This window comes from Nothoprocta perdicaria, unplaced genomic scaffold, assembly GCF_003342845.1.
Source record: "Nothoprocta perdicaria isolate Ctin4 unplaced genomic scaffold, notPer1 scaffold_204, whole genome shotgun sequence".
In the NCBI taxonomy this organism is placed as follows: Eukaryota; Metazoa; Chordata; class Aves; order Tinamiformes; family Tinamidae; genus Nothoprocta; species Nothoprocta perdicaria.
The window spans coordinates 481,794-509,114 of record NW_020455250.1 but is presented as its reverse complement, the minus strand read 5'-3'; the positions used below and the strand labels follow the sequence as shown (position 1 = coordinate 509,114).

General features: G+C 40.5%; 1 long non-coding RNA gene across 2 annotated transcripts in view; it reads right to left on the bottom strand.

Annotated features, from left to right (window-relative positions):
• Positions 1–26,117, bottom strand: part of LOC112946411 — a 198,107-nt gene extending 171,990 nt beyond the window's left edge. For both annotated transcript variants that reach the window (XR_003249235.1, XR_003249236.1), the window contains exon 1: positions 26,025–26,117. This is a non-coding gene — a long non-coding RNA (uncharacterized LOC112946411). The remainder of the gene's footprint in view (positions 1–26,024) is intronic.
• Positions 26,118–27,321: the final 1,204 nt, after the last annotated feature.

Genomic DNA, 27,321 nt, shown 5'->3' with positions numbered 1-27,321 from the left:
CTCATTTTGTGCGGTTTTGGAAAGCAGCTGTTTGTGTTTACAGTCACCAGCAAACAATTCATCTTTTTAATCAAACAAGAGCTGCTTGGGTGCCTTTGCCCACGGCTATGGGAATCCAATCACTCTGAAAAACAGACCTTTTACAGCAACACTAAGAGGTCCTCTGTGGATGGAGGAGATTAGAAAGAGGAATGTTTTCTGAGAAACCAGGTTTAGAGTCTGTAGCTTTTTCTGTCCTGGGCCAATATACCAGATTCAGTAGCAAATCTCTCAAAAAGGGTCTGGGTCAGTTTTCTTTATTCTCCTTCTCTCTCTCTCTCGTTCTTTCAGCCTCCCTCATCTATGTCCTCTTTCCTTTTCCTCAGTACATGGACAGAAAAAAACAATAAAATGTTAATTCAGATCCAATACAAAATGAAGTAAGGCAATCCAAGAGAGGCTGATGGTTTCCTTCGAGAAACAGAGTGCCTTATTTAAGAACAGAGGAGCATTTTTCTGGTACAAACACTTATGACAGCACTTAGAAGTCAAATGGGTTGTGTAAGCATCTCTCTGTATTCCAGCCCGGCTCTGTAAAGACCTTTTCCCACTGCTGGCTGGTTTGGAACTGTTGCTGACAACTGCAAGTTGCATAAGGTATAACCACACAGGCAAACGTGCAGTTGTGGCAAAAAACAAGGCCACAAGAAATTAATCCTGTTGCTCATTTCTCCTGAAGCAAATTCAACACTGAAATATCAGTAGTGTGACTCATGAGAGATACAATGCAAGGGTGTACAAGGCAAGTAGGTAGCACAGGGCAAGGAGTAGGTGAGCTTAAGCACTGCTGCTCTCTCATCTTTAATGGGTTTTGCCTCTTTAAAGGGCAAAAAGGTGCATCTCAATGAGAAGCAACTACCTAGTTCCTCCTCTTGATCACAGCCTACTAATGGCAATAGTTTACCTGCTGTACTTGGAAGTACTGAACCTGACACCACCTCTTTGCAACATTTAGGAAAAAACATTTACAATACACTTTGTAGTCTTTGGCATTTGAGCCCATCAAACTTGCATAAGAAATGCACATGTGAAGCAGTGAAAAGAGGACTCTACCAGGATCTATTTTCTTCTCTAGAAGGAAAAAAAAAAAACAGTGCTTAGAAGAGCTAACACACCAACAAAATCCACTGGTTGTGGTCCATTGTCAGGCACAGGAAATGTCAGTGTGAATAGGAACCTGCACTGCCGCTTTTTTGCAGAGTAACATCAGCCTGTTTTGTTAAAGGTGGCTTTGTGGTTTCATCAGAAATTCTGTGGTGAATTTGAAGACTTACAACATCAGGAGATTTTCCTCTTGCAGATGCTTCATGGAAAAAATAAAAAGTTGATGATAGCCATGCAGGAAATGCAGACACTCACCTGAAGCGGTCTGCAGGCTGAGGGAGGACACCAATCCAGGCATATATGAAAAATTGTATCACCCTCACCAGCTGGGTGACAGACTCAAAGAGTCATTATGATTGTCCCAGTAAAAAGAGCTCACACTCCCATGTCTGGGCAATGTCAGTGGCCTTACAGATATTAAAAAACACTAAAAACTTGTTTACCCACAAGGTTACTTCCAATAGATCACTGCTGAAGCACTCAGCAAGGGGCAACCTAGAAATACTGTGTTTTGATTTTATACAGTATCTGCTTCCGTAGGGATCCCTGTCCAAGGCAGCACATAATCCTTTTCAATAAAGCAATGCTGTTCAGACAACTCCCAGGCCAGCAGCTAAGGGAAAAAATAATAATCCTTAGCAAAGAATAAACAAACAACTATCTACAAGCTAAAAGAGAATCCACTTAGATGCAAAGTAAACAGGAAACTGAAGTGTCCTGGGTTTAAATCAGGGGAGGCAGCAGATGAGTTGGCCTCTGCAGGAGATGAAAGCATTCCGGCCCTATGGTCACTGGCACTGCAGCCCTTTTTTGTTCTGGTTCCTCAAAATCTGAAGTCTGTAATATCTACCCAGTGAGTATAAGGGAAGACTAACTCCGTTTTAATTAAATTCTTTAGTCTTTCACCTTGCAGTGCCAGTTTAATATTCCACACAGCTGCTTTTATATAAAAACCAATCCCTGTGCTTGGGAATCTGGGTTAGCCTATCTTGGTTAATGCAGTTTTTACACAGAGGAAGGCCAAAAGTTATGTGCAGAAGCTCATACGGACATACCACATTATCTGTGCAAGTCAACTTAGAAAAACAACAAATGAAAGGAATCTAAGAACAGAGCATTCCTATCTATTTGTAATATTTTTATTCCTAAAAAGACACACTTTCAGGAATTGGATATGCAACTGTTTTCAAAACTCACAAATGATCAGTCATGAGCAAGACAACTAAACTAATTATTCCTTTTTTCCATCTCAACATAACATAAAATTTCCATCAAGTTTTAAAAACTTTCCTGAATTTTTGAAATTTCTTTTACAGGCAAATGTCAAGTTGATATGTATTTCTGTATTTCACACACTGCAACTTGAAAAGGTGTAAAATACTGTTTTCAAACCAATTTAAAAATCCTGTCTCCTGCTTCAGTGGATGTTGCTAGTGGTGCTGATGTACTTGAGGAATGTTTGACAGTGCTTTCCAACTAGGCCCTGGTGGTTGAACTGTATCTAAATTGCCTTTACCTTCAAAAAGAAATACAAAGAATTTGGGAGATAAATTTAATCATGCCGTGACTAAAGGAAATCAATGGAAGTTTGATTACAAAAATCACAGAAAGCAGAACTTGGAAAACATTCTAGTTTCTGCAGCTTGGAAATTGGTGTATTTATTTTTCCTCACCTCTCTGTTTATAAACCTGTTATGCAGATAAAATTACGCCTATCTTCTTCCTCTCCACTGTACTTCATGCCCAGTACATCCACTGTACTCCATGTCCAGTACATTTCTGGAAGTGCAAACACAAAGGCTGAACTTGAGATGCTTTTCTTGCAGGCAGTCAAGGTAAAACCAGGGCAGCTGCCTGTGAATGAGACAAGCAAGGTCTGACCTCCCTTTTGATAAGCTGGAATCACAAGGCCTTACAAAACATAATGAACCCTTCTAAATTTTAAAAAGCAATCACAATGAAGGCTATCTTATTTCTTTTAGTCCTGGCTATTCATAGTGAGTTAAAACATCCAGGGCATCTTAGGGCAGTCAGAAATCCTGTGGTGCAAAATCATTGAGAAAATTAGGGTATGACTATGATGAGGAAGCTTTAAGCAAGACAGATTTTATGCCCTCTGTGAATTATAACCTTGTTCTGTTCTTTTTCACCTTTATGCCTCTGCACAGTTGGGACATCTGGGACATACCAAAGGAGTGATTTGTTTTTCCGTCTCCCAAGCAAAGAGAAATGCTAAAGAATTTCACCAGAAAGCAAGTTATTGTGATGTTCAAGCCCAGTAATTTAAATAAGTGACTGTAATGAGCTTCCACTTACAGAACCATTCGTCTGCAATAAAAATCTATAAAGCTTCTCAATGTATCCTGTAATTATAAATAACATAAATTGGTGTCTCATTTTTTCAGTTTTAATAAGAATACTGCTAAAACTAGCTAGGAATATGCACTCACAAATAGGAATGAATGGTTTTCCAACAGGGCCCTAGGTCTTGGATCCCAGCATAAAGGAGGCCAGTCAGGCTCACCACTCCAATAGAAGCTGTTGGTTAGAGGGTGATTGAGGAGGAGGTAAAGATGAATGGGTTGATTCTTGGCTCCCAGCTGTACTATCCATTAAAGTATTATCTGAAGCAATGAAGGAGTGGAAATTTATAGCTAAAATAAGCCAACATTACTGTGTTACATCATCATTCTCCTGCCAAAGCATGAGAGAAGAAAGAAGAAGTTCAGCTTTCGTGATGTGCCTCCAACTTTCAATGCCATCTGTGGCTACTCCTGAAGCACAGCTAACAACTTGCCTTCTCCTCACGGCTTTGCTTGAACTCATAACCTAGCTCCTTTAGACAAAATAAGATTATGCTGCATCTGGAATTACAAAAACCTTGTCCGCATTTCCTCAGAGGCTTCCAGCAGGGGGTCCTAACCAATAAACCTACGTTTACATTGGCTATTATCAGACTTAACCTCTAAAAAAAAAAAAAATCAGTTGTCTTAAAGTGAAGTCAGCTGCACATCTGTAATTATCAGCACAATCCTGCACTGGTTAGAAGACAAAATGACCGCAGTGTTGGCTACAACATGAAACCACCCATAGTTCCTTACTCTGGTAATATCAGCAGGCAATTTGTTGGACAGATTCTCTAATCCACAGATGAAGGTAGTTGTAGGTTTTGAGTTTATCCAGCATTAGCAACCCCTAATAGCCTAGTTCGGCTCAGACATAACAAATGGAAATGGCTTTAAATTATCCTTCCCTCGAGACATGATTTCATAAGAGAACAAACTCTATATGCGCACAGAGAGATTTCCAATGTAAACATGCGGTGGAAGCTGAAAGCTGCAGTCAGATTTAGGGCATGAATATGGCAATGGCAAAGCAAGGGATACAATTTCAAAGCCACCTATTTCTTTCCAATTCAGAGTATATATTCCTTTCTGCTGACTTTCCTGCCCTTTATGCATATTTCAGTAGTTGCTTTCTAGCTTTTTAGGACTTTTAATGGGTTTCATCTCATTTTTCCCCTCACACAACAACTTTGGCTACGATGCCAAAACTACAGTCATTATGGGTTCCTCACAAGCAGCACCAGAGCCATGACCAGCATCTAGTTGTTAGCATTAAAAATCATCCTTTAAGTTTTTGGAAGGTTGACACATTTTGGGTTGTAATTTTAACTATTTTATTATCTAATTTGAAATTCTTAACTGCAAGGAAAAAAAGAAAAAGATACTATAAGTGTATAACCACTCCAGGATGAAGAACCTTTTGCTTTTTTCCTTTCTCAGGATTAATGTAAACTCGAGCCTGATTTTTATTTGACAAGACGCCAAGCACAGCCAGCAAGATAAGTGTTTTACAGAACGAAATTCGATGCTACTGCTAGAAAAACCTGCATTTATAAATTCTAATATTTTAGTACTCTCTGACCTCCTGATATCTTGAAAAATACATCTAGAAATACATTATTCTGCAACAATTATTATTTAAAGGTTTGGCCTCATCCATTCTCATAGAAGGACAACTCTCAGCAATTTTACACAATCCATTGACACTTACTTCAAAGCTAAAGTTTAGCTCTGTAAAAGTTAATCACTTCTGTGGGGTTTTTTGTTTTTTTTTTAGCACAGAAGTAATTTTTCAACATTGCCAACATTCAATGGTGAATCAGAGCCCAGAGAGAGTTGACAAATGACCTATTTGAAGATGATATCGTGCATATTGTAAGGAGATGCATTGAGCTATTCATACTAGTATAGAGGGGGAAAAAAGGCTCTGTTATTCAGGAATACAATTTCAGACCTTGTGTTTAAACAGAAACAACTATAAATCCTGAAGAGAATGGGGACATACAAGCAAACTTTTGTATATAAATATTAGACAGTGTAAACTGGTAGAAGGGCTATAATTAGCAACATTTATAAACCAACAAACCAAAGCAATGGTTTGTATGCATGAAGGATTAATTCTGCTATAATCATGAGTTTTTGTATGTTATGCATTTTTATGTCTGCTGCTCTAAAAGCTGCACGCTTGTATTATATTGGCTTTGTTACTGGTCCTGATAGCATATCAGCTCATAAAAACAGACTTAATCATACCAGAAAATTCCTTTAGGGGAATTTTCTTGCTTTGATTGGTCTTTATCATTATTTCTGTTTTACCAGATCACCACGAGGCCTCACACACTAAGGGGAATCATCCCTTATTCTCATAGTCACCAGCAAACACAAGGGACTCCTTCAGGAACAGCTACCTATGAAAGATGATTTAGCCCCTCTCCCACCACACCTGAGTCTCACTGCGTTGTGTTTTGGAAGGATGTGGCTATTTAGACCATTTTATTAATGGGAAGTCTTACAGTCATGTTCAATAAATTCTATTCTACAAAGATGAAAAGTTTACGGCAATTCGTAGATACTTACTTTTCAGAAATATCTTTATGAAAGATAGATCAGAATGGGGGAAACAGGATGCAGATAAAGTAGGTTTATTTTTAAATAAAACAAATTAAAAAATAGAACAATTTTAAAGGAAAAAAATCATATCAGGTTTCATTCATGTGTGGGGAGAGCACTTAAATTGCCTTCCTGTGAGAGTTATAGTTAGAGGTACTTCAGAAAGTGCTATAGGTGATGGCTTGAGTGAAGATTTGCTCTGTAATAGTCTCACACAGGAAGAGCAGAGCAAAGGAACAAAATTAATTCAACGGAAATTTAACTGTTACCATTCTATTTAAAGAAAATTCATAATTTAATGCTAACATTGCAAATACTGCAACACAAAAGTCACAAACTGGCCAAAACACGTAGCTGAAGAATGTGCAACCAATTGGGAACACTCCAAGTTTTCACACTGCTAATATGTACATGTCCAAAATTCTTGTACTCGTATTTTCTTGTATCTAGGATTAATGCTGCAGCTTCAAATCCTACCCTAAACAAATCCTCACGTTACAGGTATTCACCTTTTTGCTCTAAAGACTAGCATTATTTTAAATCATTTTTTTAAAAAAACATTTAACCCAAGTCTACTCTGTGATTTCTCAAAAATATTTCACTAGATGAAAAAAAAGATATGAAAATCAAAACAACTCCAGAAAAAAAATAAAGAGGAAATGATCATACATTCATCTGAGCTGCCCTGATACACCAATTTTAAAAAGACTTTTGTGGTTATCAATAAATCCAGCTAGACATATACACATACACAGAGACATATATCATCTATTATATATTGAATCCTCCCTGGTTTATGTATAAGAGATGTGTGGGACATGAAAGTTCCAGCTGTTTCAGATATTTATCTCCAGGAAAGAAGTCCTCTGAAAGGAAACTGTGGGTTACAATTTGATACTCCCTGTCTTTCGAAGGAACTTGACTTAGGCGAGTACGGAAATGAAATTCAAAACATTCCTTCCTAGAGCAGCCAAAGCAACCAAGTCAAACAGCTACGTTTACAAATGCTAGTGGGGAGGTTGCTTTAATTTTTCTAGACAATTTCCTTTATTTTTTTTCACTCATCAATAGCTCAGGAACAGACAAGATATTTGCCACCTTGGACATGCAGTTCTTCACTTCCTTTTTAATTTCTGGTTGATGATGAAACTGGAGTTACCTGGAGTAACTCTTCGGTTTGAAGGAATGCATCTAGCACTACCAAAACACAGAGGAAAAAGAGAAAACTCTGGATCATGAAGTGTCCTGGCAGGTGTTTTCTGAACTTGTATCAGAGAAAAGAAAGAAAAAAAAAGGATTGCAAAGGATTTTGTATCTGAATCTGCCAATTGACCTGGGCAGATTCACCCACTCACAACAGCAAAGCAGGTCTGTCCCTCAGACACAGTCTGGAGGGCACAGATCAAGTGGTAGGATGAACTAGTTGCTTTCCAACCATTATCAGAAGGTGCTGTATCAAGAGAGTTTCTATTTCTTTTTAACGTCAACTTAACCTTTGGCCATACAAATGGCTGCCTGGTCCAAACTTGTCCACTGAAAATCACACATTTATCTGCTAGAATATCATCTGGCAAAAGAATCAGTGAGGACAAGTGGGGAGGAAGCATCCTAAGAAAGGCCACCACAGCTCAATACTGCCCTCACTCTTATTTCTCTAGATCCAGGATTCTGGTTCTCAATGCCTAAGGTGAAAAAATAAAAGTGATTTAAATTTGTTTTTACAATAAAATATTCTCCCTTCAGTTCTCCAAAGTACCACCGCTGCACTCTCCTGCGTATGTAGTATTTCCCTGCTGAGACAAATTTCCTTGCTCATTGCTCACATGATCCTCTTGCAATTCAGCATCTTTCACCACTGAATCCAATGCAAGCTCCTTCATGCCAAGTTTCAAATTCTGCATAACTTTGCTTTTTCTACGAATCCCCCTTTTTCTTGTGTCACACTTTACCACATGACTGCCAGTATCATCTGCTCGTTTGATAGTGATTGTACAACGTGTCTTCTTCCACCTCCTGTGCACAGGCTCCCTTATCTCTCCCAAGTTTCTGTTTCTGTGCTTCCCTCAATAGGCTCTCTCTCCAACAGCACAGCAAAAGAATATGAAGATGAGGCGAGAGAGCAGCAAACCAAAAGAAAAGGTCTATTATCCTTTAAGCTGGAACTCAGTCAAAGGGAAGCTTAAACCACCACTTTACCATGAGTGCTTCTTTGGAGAGACAGTTATTTCTAGAGGAAATGAGTTGTATAAGTGAGTTCTGACAGATGACAGCAAAGAAAATCCAAAAATGAAATGCTAACTTGAGGGGAGGCACAAGCTGCTGTTTGCAGAGCCTCTTGCCCTGTAATCAGAGGTAGCAAGAACGGGATATTAGCAGGAACGGGTCTATTTGCAGGACAGACAACTGCCTCCTCCAGAAGAAGCCCAAGGAAAGGTTACCTCTTTCTCCATTTACTTGGCTTCTCATTTTCCAGTTTCAGTTTCCCTTAGTGTAAAACTGTCAGTGTTTCATAGATATAGCAAGAAGGATTTCCTATGAGCATCTGCCCCGACCTCTAGCAATCTTTGGCTACAGCTTTTACTCTCATCTGGTCTCCAGCACCCAAATAACTTGGATTAAAGATTGTTTCTATACAAACGATTTGTGAGGTCTTGAACACTTGAAGCAATCACTCATACGGCTGATACACTACGTCTCTTGAGGTTGAATCTCAACACTTCTTCTACAAGTCACCGCACATTCTTATACCTTTCCCTGCACAGTTCAAAAAGCCTGACGTGCCATATCCCAATTCCTGTACATTCCCACTTTCTCAACAAATTGGATAGGTTGAACTCCTGAAGCCTCACGCTGAGAGGCCTTTCTACAGCACACATCATTTCTTGTGGACCTCTTCTGAACTCTTATTCCTCATGTTTTTCTATCTTTGTCTGATAAGCCTGAGGGTCCAGTGAACACAAATTCCTACAGCAGTTAACCAGTCTTGGGTGCAATAATAAACAGCATTCCTTATTTCTGTTTGGCCATCCCTTGCTAAATCGTATCAGGTCACACTAAGAGGCTCTCTGCCAGAGCTGATTAGCAATGACAGCTTCTGCTGAGGAAGTTCCAACTGCTTTCCCACCACAGAACAACCTCCGAATGGCTGTTTAGGACAGTTTCTTACGTTGTATGCACAAGCTTGCATTCTTTCTTCTCACTTACATTACCTTTATTTGGCTGTAGAAGAGCTATGCAGAAGTAGGGCAATCTTTAAAAAGGAGCTTAAAACCAGACAGGGAGATAAATGGAACAGCCTCTTAAGCCACGAATATGTCCCATAAAATTTGTGTGCAAGTTTGCTGTTGAGTCGAGCAAAGCCTTCGCTACCACTGCCCATATTGGGAATTGCCTGGGAAACCATCACTGTAAAAACAGAGCTCCTCTGGCACTACTCAGTGGCACTAAACTCACAAATGAAAAGGAATCTTCAAAAAGGGTATTTAATGCTGCTTGCATTTAAAAGGTACCCTTTCATTCTAGCATCCCATCATTCTTCTACCTGACTGACAGTCTCCTAAAAATAGTTTTTTAAACACTTAAAATAATTCTAACACTTTAGGCAATATATACACCATCTCATCATAAACTGTTACTTTTTTTTTTTAATAAAGCATTTACAGCCATTTTCAGTATAGATTTGGACTATTTTTTTGTGTGGGAAAAGAGTATATTTTGGAAACTAACCCGAGGTCTTGAGGAATGTAACGCAATTTAAAGTCTTACTACATCCACCTACAATCCATCACACATCTGCCTGCCAAGGCCTAAAGCCAAATATACTTTAAAGAAAAAAAAAAGTAGTACATTATCTTTTATTTGTTTCCTTTTGCAAATGTGACTGCACAAGCATGAGAGTGTAAACAGCATGATTCTCCCTTATCAGGGAGCTGTCTCCTCCAAGATGTGTTCAGAGATGCCAGAATCAGATTCACCAACGTCCTCATTGACTAACTTCACAGACAGAGGATGACCCTTTCAGTGAGACTGCTGGGCAAGAAGTCTGGAGAGACAGTAAAAGACCTCGTGTACACACATATTCCCCCTTAACTGGCCAGGAAATAACTAAAAGTAACACAAAAGTATTAACCCCCACACAAACATATATTGCGAGTATTACATGCAAGGTCTTCAGTCTGGAACCGCAGGGAACTGCAGACTCCATAAAAGGCAAACAGAAAATTAGACCTATCTGCCATTTTTAGGCTGCAATTTTTGAAGCATGTTTTGTCCACATGCATTAAAGGACATGAAAAAAACCCAAAGCCTTTACAGTATCATTACTTAAGAGTCTGACTCAGTCTGTGGCTCATAAAACATGCAATAAGATAGAGAATTCTCCCTGCTGCATCTCTAGTTAGAATCTGGTCCATGTCAAGAGACTGATTCCTACAGAAAGAAGGTTTCACCTTTAGGTCATTGGATTGGATCCAGTACAGGCCAGGAGTAGCCAGATTGTCGCTCCCACTGGACCCTTGTTTAATGTCCAAAGCAAAAGAGATTTGCCAGCTCAGTGCAGTATTTAAGAGGTATTTACAAGTTTACATCACTAATGACCTTCACAACAGCTTGAGGAATTCAGTAAAAGACTAAATAATCAACCTGAAGGTCCAGTCTGGTTGGTTTGGGAAGGGGAATCTCCACATCAAATGATAAGCCAGGAGAGCAGCTTGTGCTACTACCACTTGTGTTGGAAGGTCCATGGACAAGAGGAAAAAGCCTATGGTTTGCACAACCCCCAGCTTAGCACCTTACAGTAATGCTAAAATCTACAAAGTACTGCCTTTCTTTTTTAAAACGAGTATTTTCTTAACTCCAGATGCAAGCAGAAGGCATAACTGTTTGTGTCAATACTTCGAAATCATCAAATACTTTTCATCTAGCCTATATTAGGTGTTAGGAAAATGCTAATATTGACCATGAGGTAGAATTTAAAACACTTTCATTGAAACACACCTTGATTACATCTCAGTTACAGTAAAATCATCATTGACATCACACCCAGTTACTTTTTCAAGGAATGTCAACATTTGAGGGCTATGACTTACTGGTAGTTTAATGTTATCCTGGGATTAAGATGAGAGGAGAAACTGGGCTGTGAGTTACGAGGGGATGCGTATTGCAAGACATCTGGCAGCTGGTGGTCCCATTAGGCCAAAACTTGGGGAAGTCTTAGATCTGTATGTGCCATTAACTACCAATTGAGCCATACCAATATAAGTATTTTTTCCATTAAGAAGCAATTGCTTATTTCAAGATGAACAGAGTTATTAGTATGTATGGTGTTTGAATTTTGGAAAAAAGCTGAATTTCATTCTGTACGTGACAACCTCATAGCAGTCAGAAGGCTCTAGAAGAGAAAATATTTTTCTTCTTCAGCCTTCAGGTAAGATTGTTCCTTCTTAAAATGTATCAAGCATTTACTAATCTGAGTTGACAGAAAAGATAATCTTCCAAGTCATCTATACATTTAACAGTAACAAGGTAGGTGAAGTTATAATTAAGGAATTGCAGATTAAGAGAATAAGATCTCTGTCTTTCATAACAGCCCACAGTTAATATAAAACATATACTATATATAAAGTTAATATAAAACACACTTTATATATATATATATATATATATATAAAAAAAAAAACAGTTAATATAAAACATCCGTACTGGAGATTCATCAAAATTTACAACCTTGTGTGTAGGATAACAGGCAGGGGCAATAAATGTGTGCATAACAAAGAAGAAAACACACAGAAAAAGATGGTAAGAAAGGGCAAGGAAAGAGCAAGGACAAAATACAGAAAAAGGAAGTAGTATCAGAGGATAATTCAACTTGAGAGTGATGTCAAGTCTCTAGTTCAACCTTCTGCTGAAGGCAGAGACAACTCTGGGGTTAGACCAGATCCAGTTTCAGGTTCTAGTCAGACTTGGAAGCCTTCCAGAGGAGGAGAGTGCACAACCTCTCTGGGAAACCTGTAGTTGCCCTGATGTAGAAGGAGAAAATGCAGAAACAAATGAAGAACTTGGAAGTGATATTAATGATTATCCTAGAACAAAGAGGAAAAGAAGGTAAAGTTCATCTCAAAAGAATAAGAGTCATATGCGAAAACATTCTTTAGTTCATCAATTTTATCTAGTAGCCTAATGTCAAGGGTTTGAATTTTAAAGGCCTTATTTTGTAAAAGAAAATACAACCCCAAACTGAAACAAAACGTAAAGCAGATGCTTTCAAGCCATCTCAAGGCTCCAGAACCTAAGGAAACCAAAATCATCAGTCTCTTTCAAACAAGTAGCCTGCGGCCAGACCAGTTGAACAGTGCTTAATATCTCTCTGCTAAAATTTCGAGGCTAAACACTCAACCACACCATTCTGTATAAGGATCAGCTCTGTAGCTCCATCAAACAGGAAGCTGACTGAGAGCCCTGTAAGTAAACATCTCTCTGATATGGCTGTTTTACTTCTTTCTTTTGCAAGGATTTGGGGGGTGGCAGATCGCAGGAAGGCATTGCATGGGTAATTTTAGTGACTAAGAGTTTTAGTGACCAATGCATTAAAAGAGTCTGATAAACATTTTAAGCTTTGCTGGATTTTTTTGTTCTTGTATATCCATTTTGATTCCCAAACCTGCCAGTATAAGACATGTCTAAGAATATAATCAGAAACAGAGCAGAGGAAGAATGCTGTATTAATGTTTACTTTATTCCCATTATATGGTCAAGTGACTCAAAAAAAGATAAACACTCTAGATGGCCATGGCTATCATCGTTTGGTTTATTAGCTGAACTGCAACTGTAAGCTCAAGCCTGTATAAAAGCTAAGAGCCCGTATAAAAGCTAAGACAGGAAAGGCAAAAAGTCCCTGGCCAGAGGGGTTCCTAGTGAACACAACTGATCAGGGCCCTGCAAGACTCCTGAAGACTAACAGGTAAAAGGATTTCTCCCTTGGGGACCTGCTGCCTTTTTTTATTGTCAGGAGTTAGCATCTCTAGGCTTTGCATTTGCATCACTTATATCAGCATGTCAACAAATGCACGGTTGCCTCAAGAATTCAGTCAGTGTGAAATTGTGACCTTGAAGACTGGAAAGGCAACAGGAGCAGCAAAGGAGACAAACAAGTGGCTTGCTTCTGAGTTTAACCACCCACGACAGCAACGAGGGGACCCCCTAAATCCTTTGAGCACCACTGTGCTCATTCACAACAGGCAGCAAGCAGGAGGCGCGTTAAAAAGGTGGAAGGTACAGATTTAGAGTTTAAGAGCAAGAACAATATCAAAGCAGCAAGCTCTTTTCAGCATTCAAAGCAAGCAGCCGGGTGATCACAGGAAATCAGCCCTGTGGGCAAAGCGGAGGGAGCCCCACATCGCTTGGCGGGCTAGTGACGCAGTCTTTTCCAACAGCGTGCAAAGAGGACATGTGATCTTATCGATAGCAGGACCACAACACTGTGAGGTGCCAGAGAAGGAAACCGCACTGCAGAGAGGAAGCAACAAGTTCAGTTTAAAAAAGGTTGCAGGTTCAGGCCAACTTTATCATAACTAGAAAGAGCTATTAAGCTTGGCAGCACTAAAACGCTAATAGCAATTAAATTGCTGAAGCTTAGTGATTACTCACCACCGATGGGCAATTGTTAATCAAAAAATAGGATACTGTTCCCCACTAGCACAGGTACCCGTGTAAAATAGAAGACAAGCACCACAATTTCATATGGAGCTAAAAGATAGAGCTGGCTGGAAAACAATTTTATTTTCACTGTGGTTCTTCAAGGTTGCAGCAAAAACATGACCTTGGGTGGGAGGGGTGCTTTTGGGTGGGAGGGAGGAAAGGGAGAGAAAAAGAAACAATCAGAAAATAATCCCAAAGTTATTTTGCCTGGATTATCTTTCCCATCAAGGGCCTCAGCCCAGTTTCCTCTCTCATCTTGAAGATATTTATTTTATCAGACCAAATACATCTCCACAAAACATGTCACTCTTGATGAAAAACTTATTTTCATTGAAACCACAATTAAAAAAATCCAGCCCATCAAAATATGGGTGAATTTCTGCCACCCTAGATGTGATACAAAAGGACAGCAGCAAAATCCTGGGCTGAAGCTGTAGCAGTCTCACAGTGTTTGCATTTTGCCTTGCTCAGGACGACTGTTCACCCCAGGGCCCAAACACCTCTTTTAACATTTAGGAAAGGCACCCCCAAGATAACCCTACCAGTGGGAAGGCCACAACTAGCTCATTAAAGTAAATTTTCCTGCCCCTTTATGTTAACAGAATGGCGCAGAAGTGCTGCTGTCTCCTCTCATCCATAGGACCTTCCCACCTAGCCAGAAGACATCTCCATTTAAACAGCAGGCAGGACTGCAAATTCTCGGATCAACAGCCTGTCCTGATGCCTCTGCCTCTGGGACACCACTGCCGCTGGGGCCCTCTGAGTCCAGCTACCTCATGTCATGTTAACACACATGGCCATAACACTAGGTTTTCACAGCACTGACTAAAAAGAGGACATTACTTCAGGAAAGGAAGAGCTGGCAGCTGTTGACCATGAGGCAACACAGCAACTTCCATAAATATACAGCCCTTGCAACACTGGTCTCGTGCTGTTTGCAGTTACCTCATGCTAACCCAGAGGAAAAGGACTTGAGCAAAGACAGGGCTGGTTTGTCATCCTGGCTGAACAGTCAGTAGAGCAAACGAGGGACCCTGAGAATCATGAGGTCCTGAATCCACTGAGACCTCTTCCTCCCAAGATGCAGCTCAGGTCACTGAGGGGCCCTACATAGTTTGAAAACAATTTTATCCTAAATTTCCCTTGTTTTTCATTCTCACTGAACTCTTACAGGAGCAGGTTTACTGACTTCTAATTTAGATCAAAAATTTTGCAGGCCTATCTTCTTAGTCACTTATCTTTCAACAGGTAGCAGTCTTCTAAGAGCAAATTAAAATATTAATTAACTCTTAAACATGACAACCACTGTTTCAACTCATAAAAGAAAGCATCTACCTCATCAGTTTAAAGTTTAAAGCCAGAGGGAACAGAGAGATAAAAGGAAACTGGGTGGGCTTTTTGAAAGATCATTCAGCAGTAGATGTCGAGGACTGGAACCAAAAATTCAATACTCAAGGCATGTGTTCACTGCAGCTAAGAGATGTGACGGTAGGCCAAGGGCAGGCACAATGTCATATTTAATAACATAAACAATAGTAAAGCAAAAGACACAGCAGCTTAGCATTGATCTTATCATTTCATCTCTTCAAGCGCTACCTGAGCTTGGTAGCAAGTCAGGCAATACACGTTTCAGCTCATTGCTAATCCTTCCTACCGCACTCTCCAAGTGGTCTGCACTGCCTGCCTTACCTCACCCGCTACCGCACAGGGAAAGCGCTTCACGTTTGGTTAGGAAGCAAGCTTGCACCAGCGAGCATGTGGCGCAACAGGAAGGCTCAGCAGCCCAAAGCAATGGCTGTCAACACCCCCTTCTGCTACACCGTGTGCTCGCCTGCTATTCTGCTTCTAGATTTGGTCTGGTCCCCTGGCAATTACCATGCCCAGAGTTGAGGGGAGCTTCTGCTCACCCTCATAGAAAAGATCGCTAGTGGTGCACACTAAATACACTCTATATAATATAATGAACAAGGAACAAGTATGTGAAGACAACTGAGGATTTTCTCCAAAACCGCATTACTGATCTGAATGAAACTGCTAACATAGATTCCGTCTAAGGGATAACTGAGTTACTCAACAAATCTTACTGAAGAGGACTTGTAGAATATGGAAACTTATCTACTCCCACTGTACTTGAGAAAACAGCAAACTCCTTTATATATATATATATATATATATATATTTCTAGAGTGTCCTACAGCCAAAAGCCTCAACCATTTAAAACGTAATTCTGGATTCACACTGGTTAGCAAGAATTTTAATGAAGAACCACCCTGCATCATTTACAGTTCCTTAGACCCAGCTGACAAAATCCAGTCCACTGATGTACTAAGCAAAACCAGCAACCAAAAGGTCCAGCAAAAAGTTGGAAACCTAGTATGTAAAAAAAGGAATTAAAATTAAAAGATAAGTAAAGGAAGAAAAAAAAGTATTATTTTAAGAGGAAGACAAGAATTTATTTTGCATATACAACATCAAATTTATTAGATTATTTTTTCTTCAAAGCTACAGGGGCTTGGCTGTGGAAGCTTGAAATTGTTGTTCCATAACCTTTTGCTTTTATATTAAACAAATGATCTCAGCTTTTGGAGCAGTTTTTGACTCCAGGGAAACTATGCCATTAAGAGAGTGCCAGAAACATATTTAATTGATGCATGTCCCAAGAACTGCTCCAAAGAGTGCAGACATGCTACATATAGATTTCAGGGAAATTACTAAAAGGCCACAAAGCCACAAAAGAATGTGATATGTGAAACATGGCATGCAAAAGACACAGTATCAAAAGGATAAAGTGAGTTTGAGAGATGTTAACCTGATTACCTAAGAGATGTTATGATTGGGATATGGCTCCACTGTGCACATTCTCCCACCTGGATGGACACAGGTGACTCTGTGCTCCATTTTCTGATGTACAAAAGTTTTTTAAAAAAATTACTTGGGAGGGGTGAGTACAGTAACCAGCTTATATGACTTTCTGACCATTTTCTTGAGCAGCATGGGAGATTACACCCATCATAACTTGTTTCTTTTCCTGAAAAATATAAATGACTCTAATAAAAGGCTCTGTAAATCAGACTTGGTTGCAATTTTAATGCATTTTCTACAAATAGTAAGTAATTGTCAGATTTTTTTCTGCACCTTCCTGCCTTTATTGAAATTTTCCAGGATTCATTCACAAAAAATATAAGCAAAATGAATGATCCTTTTCAGTCAGGCTCCTCCTCTTGTCAGATCTGTGCAATGATGCTACGGTCTTGTTTATCAGTCATGACTGTACACTATGAACTAACTGGCCTTAGATTATCAAGTCAGCTATTAAAATACGTTATTTAATATTTAAATATCTTGCTGCTAGCAAGCACTTTTCAAAAATAGATTTTGAAATGTTTCTGTTTTTGCATATATTGATTTGCAAATTTGATTCAACATTGCTATAAAACAAAGCACAAAAACCAGATCTTTAATTAGGGCATTTCAACATTGCATTTTACACGATAAAGGTTGCCTGGATGGTGCTCTCTAGCTTCAAAGACAATAATTTTGCAGACTCCAGCAGCAGCCACACGAGGCCACCTTGTATTGACTTCTCCATCAGCACTGCGCATCTACAAGGTTGTGCTCCCATCTGTATGCAGAGAATCACAACTTTATAAAACAGAGGACCAGGTCTGGACGGCCTCCACAAACACCGCCCTGCGTGACTTCTAATGGCTTCCACCAGAACCTGTCCTCCCTCGAGCAAAGCCGGCCGTGCTCCTCCATCCCTGAAGGGAGGTCCGGAGCGCCGAGGCCGCGCCGGTTGGGGAAGGGGGCGCGGGGCAGGAGGGCAGCGGTGCCGCTGGCAGCTGCGGTGCCCTGGTCAGGGCGGCCGGGCCGCGTGGGCGCTGCGCTCACGGCGGCGCCAACAAAGCGACGACTCCGTGAAGAAAAGCTGAGGCAGCGTGGGAGGACCATGACCTTTTGCTCCCGGAGATGTCCTCGATGCACCAAAGCGACATGTCACGTCTAATCGGCTGCGCTTTCCGAGCGGCGGCGGCAGGGGCCTACAAATTACTGTGGGATAGAAAGGCATTTGTGGTGCTGGCGCTGGCCGGGGCCTCGGAGCGCCTCCCACGTGGGGCTATCGGAGCGGCTAACCCGGCGACCCCCGAGCCGCGGGGCACAACCTCGGGCAGGGTCGCAGGCCCCACAGGGGCTCCATTGTTTGTACCCGTGTCGGGGCTGCCGCGCTCGGCCGTGGCGGGGCCGCCTGCGGAAACAGGCACCAGCGGGAACGATTTGGGAACAGCTGGCCTAAGATTTCACGCTCTGGAACTTCTTCGCGATGTCCGGCTTGCATGAGCTCATGCTATTCCATTACACACCCGCGCGTGAGGCTGCAGCAACAGCTCCCCTGCCAGGTATCCACACAGCTCCAGTTGCTCCCAGGGATCCATGGCTGCTTAGCGGCTGCTTGGAGCCTTTTGCTAACAAAGTTTTGCAGTGTTAGCAGTGGAATAGCCATAGTCGAGTCTCTTCTATCCTTCCTTTGAAGAGATAGTGCTTACCTGCTTAAGCACCCCTCTTGAGACCAGAGCAGCAACAGGAAATTTTAGGGGAGGAGAAATTAGTAGAAACCAAGCCTTCCTCTAGGGAAGCTCCAGGCATTTCTCCTTTCCTTCACCCACTTTTCTGCAGAATGTTATGATCACTCATGTTGTCCTTCTCTGAGCACTCCTTTATTTCATTTAGTTAGTTATTATATATTGCTATTTATGAGCAGACAAGCTGAATCCAACTTACATGAATTTTGCCCAGGCAATGCAAAATCTGCTCAAGCTCAAGCTTGCCTTTTTCACTAAATTGAGATACCATATGCTATACACTGTGTTTTTATCATCATGTTATGTTTGGATTTGAATCTAACCTTTTAGGAGCAGACTGTCACTGGGAAGAAGTTCATTCACATGCAAGAGCACCCAGCTTCAACCTCCAAAAAAGCTAATGGATTATAAAACTTGCATCAGTTAAGACAATAAATCATTATTACAATAATAAAGCAGGAAATACACACAAATTAAGCAGAAACACCACTACGCTCTTTTTACGATTAAGGGGAATCATCAATCACAGAGGCTGCCTGAGATTAACAAGGAGCCACTTTTTCAAACATCCTGCTGTAAATCCAGAGGAAATCCAGCTGGAACTGAAACTAGAACTTCTGCCTGAGCCTCAGAAACCATTCTCCACTCTCTTTTCCTGGCCTCTCCTCCTGTGTAACACCTCCATCTAGGGCCACTCTTAGATGGTTCAAGTCACGAACTGGAGCCCTAGGCTTCATGCAGCGCCACAAGCCAGGGTTCCTCCATAGCGACGTGGTCCCATCCACCGGAATCATTCCAACCCCTCCAAGTCCGACCACAAGAGAGGACCCCAGATGGTACTATAAAACTCCATAGGACATGCAACTGAATAACGAGGATTCAGTTTTATTTTTTTCCCAGCCTCCTTCCCAGTCTTTGATTTAAGGAAAAGCCAGGATATTAAGAATAACATCAGACAGAATTTGCCTGGTCGTTGTGCCCAGGGACAAATGCTGCATCTTACCCCTGGATTCATCTTCACAATGTCCTTTGAAAGCTAAGTTAGTATAGAGCAGGTCTGCCAACAACTGGAGCACAGAATAGAGCTGCACCACGTAACCCAAGCCAGATCGTGGCTTGTGTTTCTGATAGAAGCCACTGAGCTGCAGGACTACAGCTAAAATGTAGTTCAATCGTTTTTATTCTGCACAGGATGGGGGTGGGCAGGAAAGCAATTACTGCCATTAAATAACTAGGTCACTTAATGGTACTTTTATGGCATAAACAAAAGGCTAAATTCCAATCTATATTAGAACATAGTTTCTATATTCGGCCACGGTGAAATATGAGTTAGTTTATTTTATTTTAAAACATTTTTAGGGTATGAAGAGATGACCAATTGCAGTCTTGTTACAGTGCTCTACAGCTATGCCCCATCCACAGAAACACAGCGACTGACCCTTGCACGCTCTCAATTTATCAGAGTACAAAGAAAAAGACGAATAAATTAGTGTGGGCAGCAGTGATCTACGCAAACCCACTTTATTTTGTATGGGGAAGTGCAGTGCATGCACTGCGTCTCACTCTGTCTCCACGAGGTAAGTTATTCAGCAGCAGGGAGGTGGTAACTCCTGAGCACTCGGCTATGACTGCAAGCATTCCTGTTATCATGCCTCTGATTATACAGATGAGTGATCTCCAGCACATGTACCTGAAGGGTTTTTGGATTACAAATTGTTGATTAATGATTATAAGCCATGTCACATCTTCAAAAAGAAACCACAACAAAGCAGTAAAACTGGGTATTCTATTAACATAGCAATTAGGAAATGAGGAATGGAGATTCTCTTAAACTGATATACAGAGGACTTGGAGTGCTCCTGCTGACAATTTGGTACCCTTCCATAGTCTAGATCAAACAACCAAGCATGTGTCATTCAGCTTCAAACTACTGTATACACATACAGTTTCTATAATACTGTTACACTGAGATCCATCTTTTGATTAAAAAGCCGTTAAAATTTGGCTGGATGTTTTATGTCACTACTTCCCACTTGTTGAAATATAGCATCAAAATTAGTACAGGATGACATGACCTCTGTTATCATGAAATCTAACTGCTCCTTACACCACCGCAGCCCTGCATCTGGTTGACACAATCACAGTATCATTTCCCCAATGGTTATATCATCTGCGCCAGGCCCTCTAATGATGGCAAACTTCCTTGCTGCATTCTCAACAGCTAACAGGGTTTTCTTCCTTTTCTTCCTTCCTTTTCTTCCACTTACACATTCAGCTGCAGGCTGCACCATTGCTAGGAGGGCAGAGTTATACAAGCACAGTGCAAGCACAAGCAGGGGATGCTGCTGCTGCTTTGGGCAGACTCCTTTTTATCTCCAACACAAATTCAAGAGATTTATCAAGGTCTCTTCTGTTTTCGGGGTCCATCAGTTACCTGTCCTGAAGTGTATGTACTACATATCCTGACCCCTATAGAACCAAGGAAGATTAGCTTCTTTCCTCACCTTTCAGTGTTATGTGGGCCCTGAATCTTTCCAATGAAGGTGGTGAAGCTGGAGAAGTAACTCAGAAAGACAGAGAACAGACTGAAGGAACAAGAGGCTTCCCAGAGCACTGTTCAGATGACTGGTACAGGGGATCACAGCGTGTATGGTGGAGATGTCTCAAAGACTGCTGAGACAAGAAATCCAGCAGCACAGAAAGAAAATTAGAAAGAAGCTCCTCGAGCTGCTCCACACAACTCACGTGAGCTGAAAGGAAGGTAATGAGAGGTAATGAGCAGCTCTGCCAACTCCTCCTACACAAAAGGCCTGTTCCAAGGGCTCAGCCTGGAGGCCTAACCCTGATGACTCACTGAGCTCTGCTACCCCAGCATCGGAGGGCTACTGGTCTTGGACCTGAGTGGTGATTCATCAGGTGGGAAAGAGTGATTCATACTGCAGAGGAAAACTAGGGGCAATCTCCCTATGATACCTCACATCATCATGAGAGGCGAGGGCAAAAGATCTATTTGAACACTTCACTACCAAGTTAAGCTATAATACAAACACACAACTCCATTACCTTTTCAGGACTCTGTTTTAGTCTTCACTCTTCACACAGGCACCTCAATTTCAGTTCAGTGCTTTACTGTATGCCCAGACACAGCTTAGTTGTTGGAACTCATCTCCCAAATAATTTGGCTAAAGTGTTATTTGCACGTATTCCCTTTGCGCACAAGTAAAATCCACTAGCCCTTAGCGGGTCTCACAAGGGCACACAGTGCAATGACCTTTTTTCCACTACACTAAATGGAGGAGATTATCCTAGTTTTATAAATAGGCCTATTTATTTCTATATGATGATGATAAAATAACTTCTATTTACTATTTCCAAATACTTGGGTTTCAGAAAATCAAATTCCTGCTGAAGGACAGGATAATAATTGATGAAATGTCTCATTTTAAAAACTACTATAATCAAATAACACTAGTGTTTCCCTAATCCAGGACAAACTACCTCCTCTATCAAGCAAAATTGTGCAAACCAGCTAGTAAAAGGTTTCACAGAGCATGCAGCTAAAATACCAAAGGCCTAGAGCCTGTCAAAATGTTATGATTCTTTCTTCTGCATTTAAATTCTTAACATGCTGGAGTTACTTCATCAGGACAAGCATTACTTTGTACTGACTGTAAAACTGCAAGCAGAAAGTGTTTGGGAACCTTGCTTAGCAGCTGTTCTGTTCATAAGTTCACAGTTGCTGAAAAACAGATATATTTAGATCTACATATATATAGGTATGTATTCTTAGAGAATATTCTTTTTGATTTTTTAAGTCATCTGCAGGGCTAACCTTAAACACGGGCATATAAATCAATTAATCAAAACAATCCACAAATACTAGTTTTTCAGGGCCCCTGAGTGCTTTTATTAATTCCCTTCAGTCATTTCTCTGGATACAGCACCAGGACTGGGGGAGGAAGAATTTGAGTGGGGAAAGGGAATTATCTACAGAATGACTTTACTCTGGGGCCAGCAGCAGGTCAAGACATTATTCTCCCCATAGGAACCTCTTCAAATATAAAGCAGTAGTTGTGAAGAACAAACAAATCCCCACATTAAAAACAGGAAAACTGAGACAGGCTTGAAGAGCAAAGTAACTTGATCACAGTCTGACAGAAAACCAAAGTCAAAGCAAAGAATAGATGCCCAGGATTCTAGCTCCAAACATTCCACTTTATTCCATAGACTAAAGCCTCTAGACTAAAAGTAGAAACATTCGGTTGTGGGAGACATTAGGGAAGCTTAGTTTGCTTCAGTTTCCACAATACAAAAGCCTAGTTTGGCTCAACAGCTTAGAAGACCCTAAGATCACGGCAACAAAAATGAAAAGGTCAGACCAAGCTCATTGCTCACACCATGCATTAAAAATATACAATGCTATGGCAAAGTTTGATGAACACAAACGGTGGAAGATTGAACGCCGTACTCCCCGGAGCTGGCAGAAGTTTACAGACAACATTAAACAAAATAATTCCGACTTCTCCAAACAAATATTTGAAAGTGTTAGCTCAGACTGAAGAAGCCTGAGATGATTTCTTTTCTTGCCTCACACTTTGTACATGCTGGGAGGAGGATTCTGTTCTTGTTCATAACATCACACTCCTGACCTTTTCCCAAGAAAGATGGGGTTTGTCTTTGATGTCCACAAGAGCAAGTTTGAGCTTGCAGCTGGGAGATACATTAACATGATAGATGCTGGGGAACTAGAAGGGATCTCAAGTGGGTCATATTGTCCCAACTCTTTGCACCATAACACAATTTTGCTTAATTTTGCTTAACCTGCAGGTCCAAGACTAACACTTATGAAACATGTGTCACTTTCCAGCTAACACACAGCCACATCACCTTAGAATTTACTTCTAGATCCTTTCTATTAGGCACAACTCAATCATTTGAAATTTGCAAATATAACAAAAAGTAGCAGTCACAAGCACAGATAACAAAAACAACAACTAACAACTACACAAAATACTTTGTTGTGGATGCTTACACTATTTCTACTGTGAGCTTAATAAGTAGTTTAAAATTATTTCTTATATTATAACAGATGGAGGAGTAGCGGGACTTTTTCAGAGGAGTATTTGTGAAACAAGTGCAAGTACAAAGTGAAACTGGCACTTAGATTATGTTTTGGTCTCTCCTCTCTGATGACAGGGCTTGCAAGAAGGCTATATAGGAATAGGTCTCTCATAATAATCCCACCTCAAAGATGAATTTCTTATATAAATGGCATTTTAAGTCAGCTAATATAGAGAACTAATTTTATCCAGTCTGCTTTGCATATCTGGTGTAAGAACTGACTCATTGTTATTTATAACTAAAGGAGCTCTTCACTAAGACCCAGTACAAAGACCAGTCTTGTATGGCTGGTGCAAATCAACAGAGCAAATAAAAACTGAGCCCAGTTTCTTGTGAAGAAGTGTGCCTGTGAGTTTTAGAACTGCAAAAAACAATAGTGTTAATCAACTCTTTCAGATGATAGTACTGGCAAGAAATTAAAGCAAGGACCTCAACCCATAGCCACAGCAACTTTTGCACTTATGGCTTTATTTGCAACTAACTATACACTGCTGTTTTTCTCTCTGTCTTGAAGTAAAAATCTGCACAGATCAGGGAATTTAGTGAAACATTTGTTACACAGCGCAAACTAACAGTTCTTCTATCACTGCACTGGCAGTGAGGCATTGGGTGTCAGTGTTGCTTTTCTAAAGCCTTTTGTATTTTCACAGAAAAAGCAACATGTTTATAGGATGCAAGCTGTTACGTACTGCATTACAATTTTGCAGAAGACAAACTTTGAGTCTGAAACAGCTTGACCATGTCTGTTCACCTTGTTTCTAAGATTAACTCACTGACACACACCAAATGAACAGCTTCCTTGGTTTCTTGCCTAATCTAACACATAACCTAAGCAATTTCCCTCAAAAGCACAATCAGAAACAAGAATAAAAGCCACCGTAGCATTCTGTTTCTTTCTAATAACATGTCCAGTCTGCAAATATCAATTCTCTCTCTGTCCAAGAAAAGATTATCTTTTTAGCACGCCATTTACAGTGACAAGACTATGATTTCAGATATGATTAAGAAAACGTATTAGATATATGCAACAAAGAGATCTTGGTTACTTATAGGACTAATAATGTGTTATGGGTCCTTTCACATCGAGGTCACTGGTTCAAATTCAACTTAAGTTGGTGACGAGTGAAAAGGAAGAGTGAGGTAAGGACCCAGCCATAAATTTGGCTTTTATTCCTGACTCTGGAACATACATAAAAACTCCACATTTGCAAAATGCGAGTAAATATGATTATCGCATTAATGCTGAAAGACTACTTCATGAGGGACTCTTGAGGGCACCCCAGACTCCCAAAAGATTAATACTGCCAGAACAAACACCTAATAGGAAATCAATTATGGGGGATTTTCTCAGGAGAGAGCAATAATCTGTATATAAAAGCAGTGCCTACATATCTATTTTTTGATAGCAACATTAACAGGGAAATCAAATGTTGTATGAGTGTGAAATTCCTCTTTTTGTCAGAGGTGAACAACTTTGCACTGACAGGGCACCTTAAGGATAATCTTTTCTTAGGCAGAAACAAAAACGATAATTTGCAGACTGGACATGTTATTAGAAAGAAACAGAATGCTACGGTGGCTTTTTTTCTTGTTTCTGATTGTGCTTTTGAGGGAAGTTTCTTAGGTTATGTGTTAGATTAGGCAAGAATTTGTTCGTGCTGTTCTCGTTCTGAAGCTAAACAAAGGCATCCATTTTGCACAGGTTTCATTCTGGCACAATTTACCACTTTAGATCTTCATGCTACTTTGGGTCTAAACACAAATTGAACTCTCTATATAACAAGCTTCTCTGCATCTATACTTGACCGAGGGTACAATATTCTTTGCATTTGGGAAAGCTGAAATTACTATGTTACAGTGCAAAACTTGATTCAGAATTAACTTTTTTTTTTCCTTGGCAATCTTAACGCTCATTTTCCTGCCAAAACATGTAATGCTTGTCTCTAATTCTATACAAAGTTCATTGCTCTGAGACAAGTACAGAAACAGAAAGAAGCCTGAAGTTGTAATGTAGTGCACAGCATCACACTGAAGCTCATATTACATTCATGCTGTATTGAAAGCTTCAGTTTGAGGCACTGTATGTGAAAACTGAGTGGCACAGTACAAGAGACAGGAGTAAATGTTTGCTCTCTTTCATCTGTGGCCAGTTTCTTCTCTATGACCTTACTGATAATTATCAGATCAAACCTGCAGCCTCGCCTATCTATTAACTCCAGCAGTAGCTCCAGGAGATGGATAAAAAAAATATGCTCCCAATGTATGTGAATGAACAATGTTGAAGGGCATATTACAGAACTTCGCTTGAAAACTCATTCCCAGCCCTTAGGAAGTATCAGTGCCTTCCATTTAACGTGCTTTCTCTCTTTTAATTTTCAAAGAAATGGATAAATCACTTCGTTCTCTATGTTTAATGTTTGGCTTGATAGCCCCACTCTCGCAGGCCCCTGTACATCAACGGGAGATGGCGAGTTACAGTGGGCGCTTGTGTCAGGATAGAGTTCCAGCTCTGACAGAAGGGATCTCTTACCGTCACACAGGGACAAATCATCAGCTGGAGACACCAAGTCTGCCTGGACCGCAAGGCCATTGCTCAGCCGTGTGGTAATTTGATTTGTCAAGATAACCTGCAAAGAGACAAGGAGAAGGGATGGAAATGAATTTTTACAGCTACCAGGAGGTAGGGAGCAGCTCAGATGGAGACTGGTAAATGGGCAGACACCCACTCCAACCCCTAACAAATTCCAAACACAGAAAATTCTGAATTACACACAGTAAATAAAAAGAATATTGCAAATAGCACACCTTTCTTGTTAGAAAAATAAAATGCAAAGTGATACAATCACCTACAACAGAACTACTCTTTCAAAGAGCTTCTTTCTTAGATGACCAAGTTGACGCTCTTTTAAAAAGCATCATTTTCTTCACAGCAAGAGAATAATAGTTTGATAATTTCCTCATTACTTCATCAGACAAGGAGCCAATTCTAGTGCTGAGAAGTAACTCTACCCCATAAATATTATCTTTGAAACTAATACCCTGTTTTCAGCTGTATCTTAAACAGCAAAGGAAGGAAGAACGAAATCTTACAGGCCACTCCATGGATGTGGTTTCATGATGCTGCTCAGAACTTTACAATTCACCACTGCTAGAAAGAAGAAGAATCCTCTCCTGTTTCAGCCCCTGCTCCTCCCTTCTTGCTTGCTAACGTGAAGTTGCATGATATGACTGAATCTCCATGTTGTTTTTCTAATTCAAGATGCCACATCAGTTTTATCAGCTCATGGAAGCACAATGAAGTGGTGCCATTTCATGGCCATGAGGTCTTCTCAGGGCAGCCTGGTATAAACCACCATGAGTGTGATGCTATTTACAGTCCACAGCCTTTACCAAGGCCTCAGCTCCTTCTCCCCACTCATGTCAGGCTACATTTGTCTGTAAGTTGGCATGGTGGTTCACTGGGGTTCAGAATTGTCTCTGAATGAGACAACTCTGGTCAGTTTTATGGACCATCAACCACGATCAATTTGAAAAGCTCTCAAGTCAAATCTTCGGGTACTCAATAGGAGTTCAAGTCCCTCAGAGTCCTATAATGATGTCCAGTGTGCTCTTCTGTTATAGACTGCAAGCTCTAGGCAAACTTCAGCTGGTTTTAACATCAGCTTGTCCAGATTAATCACAGGGTTGCATGTTTGGGACTGGGCATTTATGACCACCACAGCAAAAAAAGACCTGGCAGATAAGATAACCTTGGTTAGGCTTTACACCTAGGCTAAGGTGCTTAAAACCTGCAATACTGCCGACAGCAAATACACAAGGCACGTATC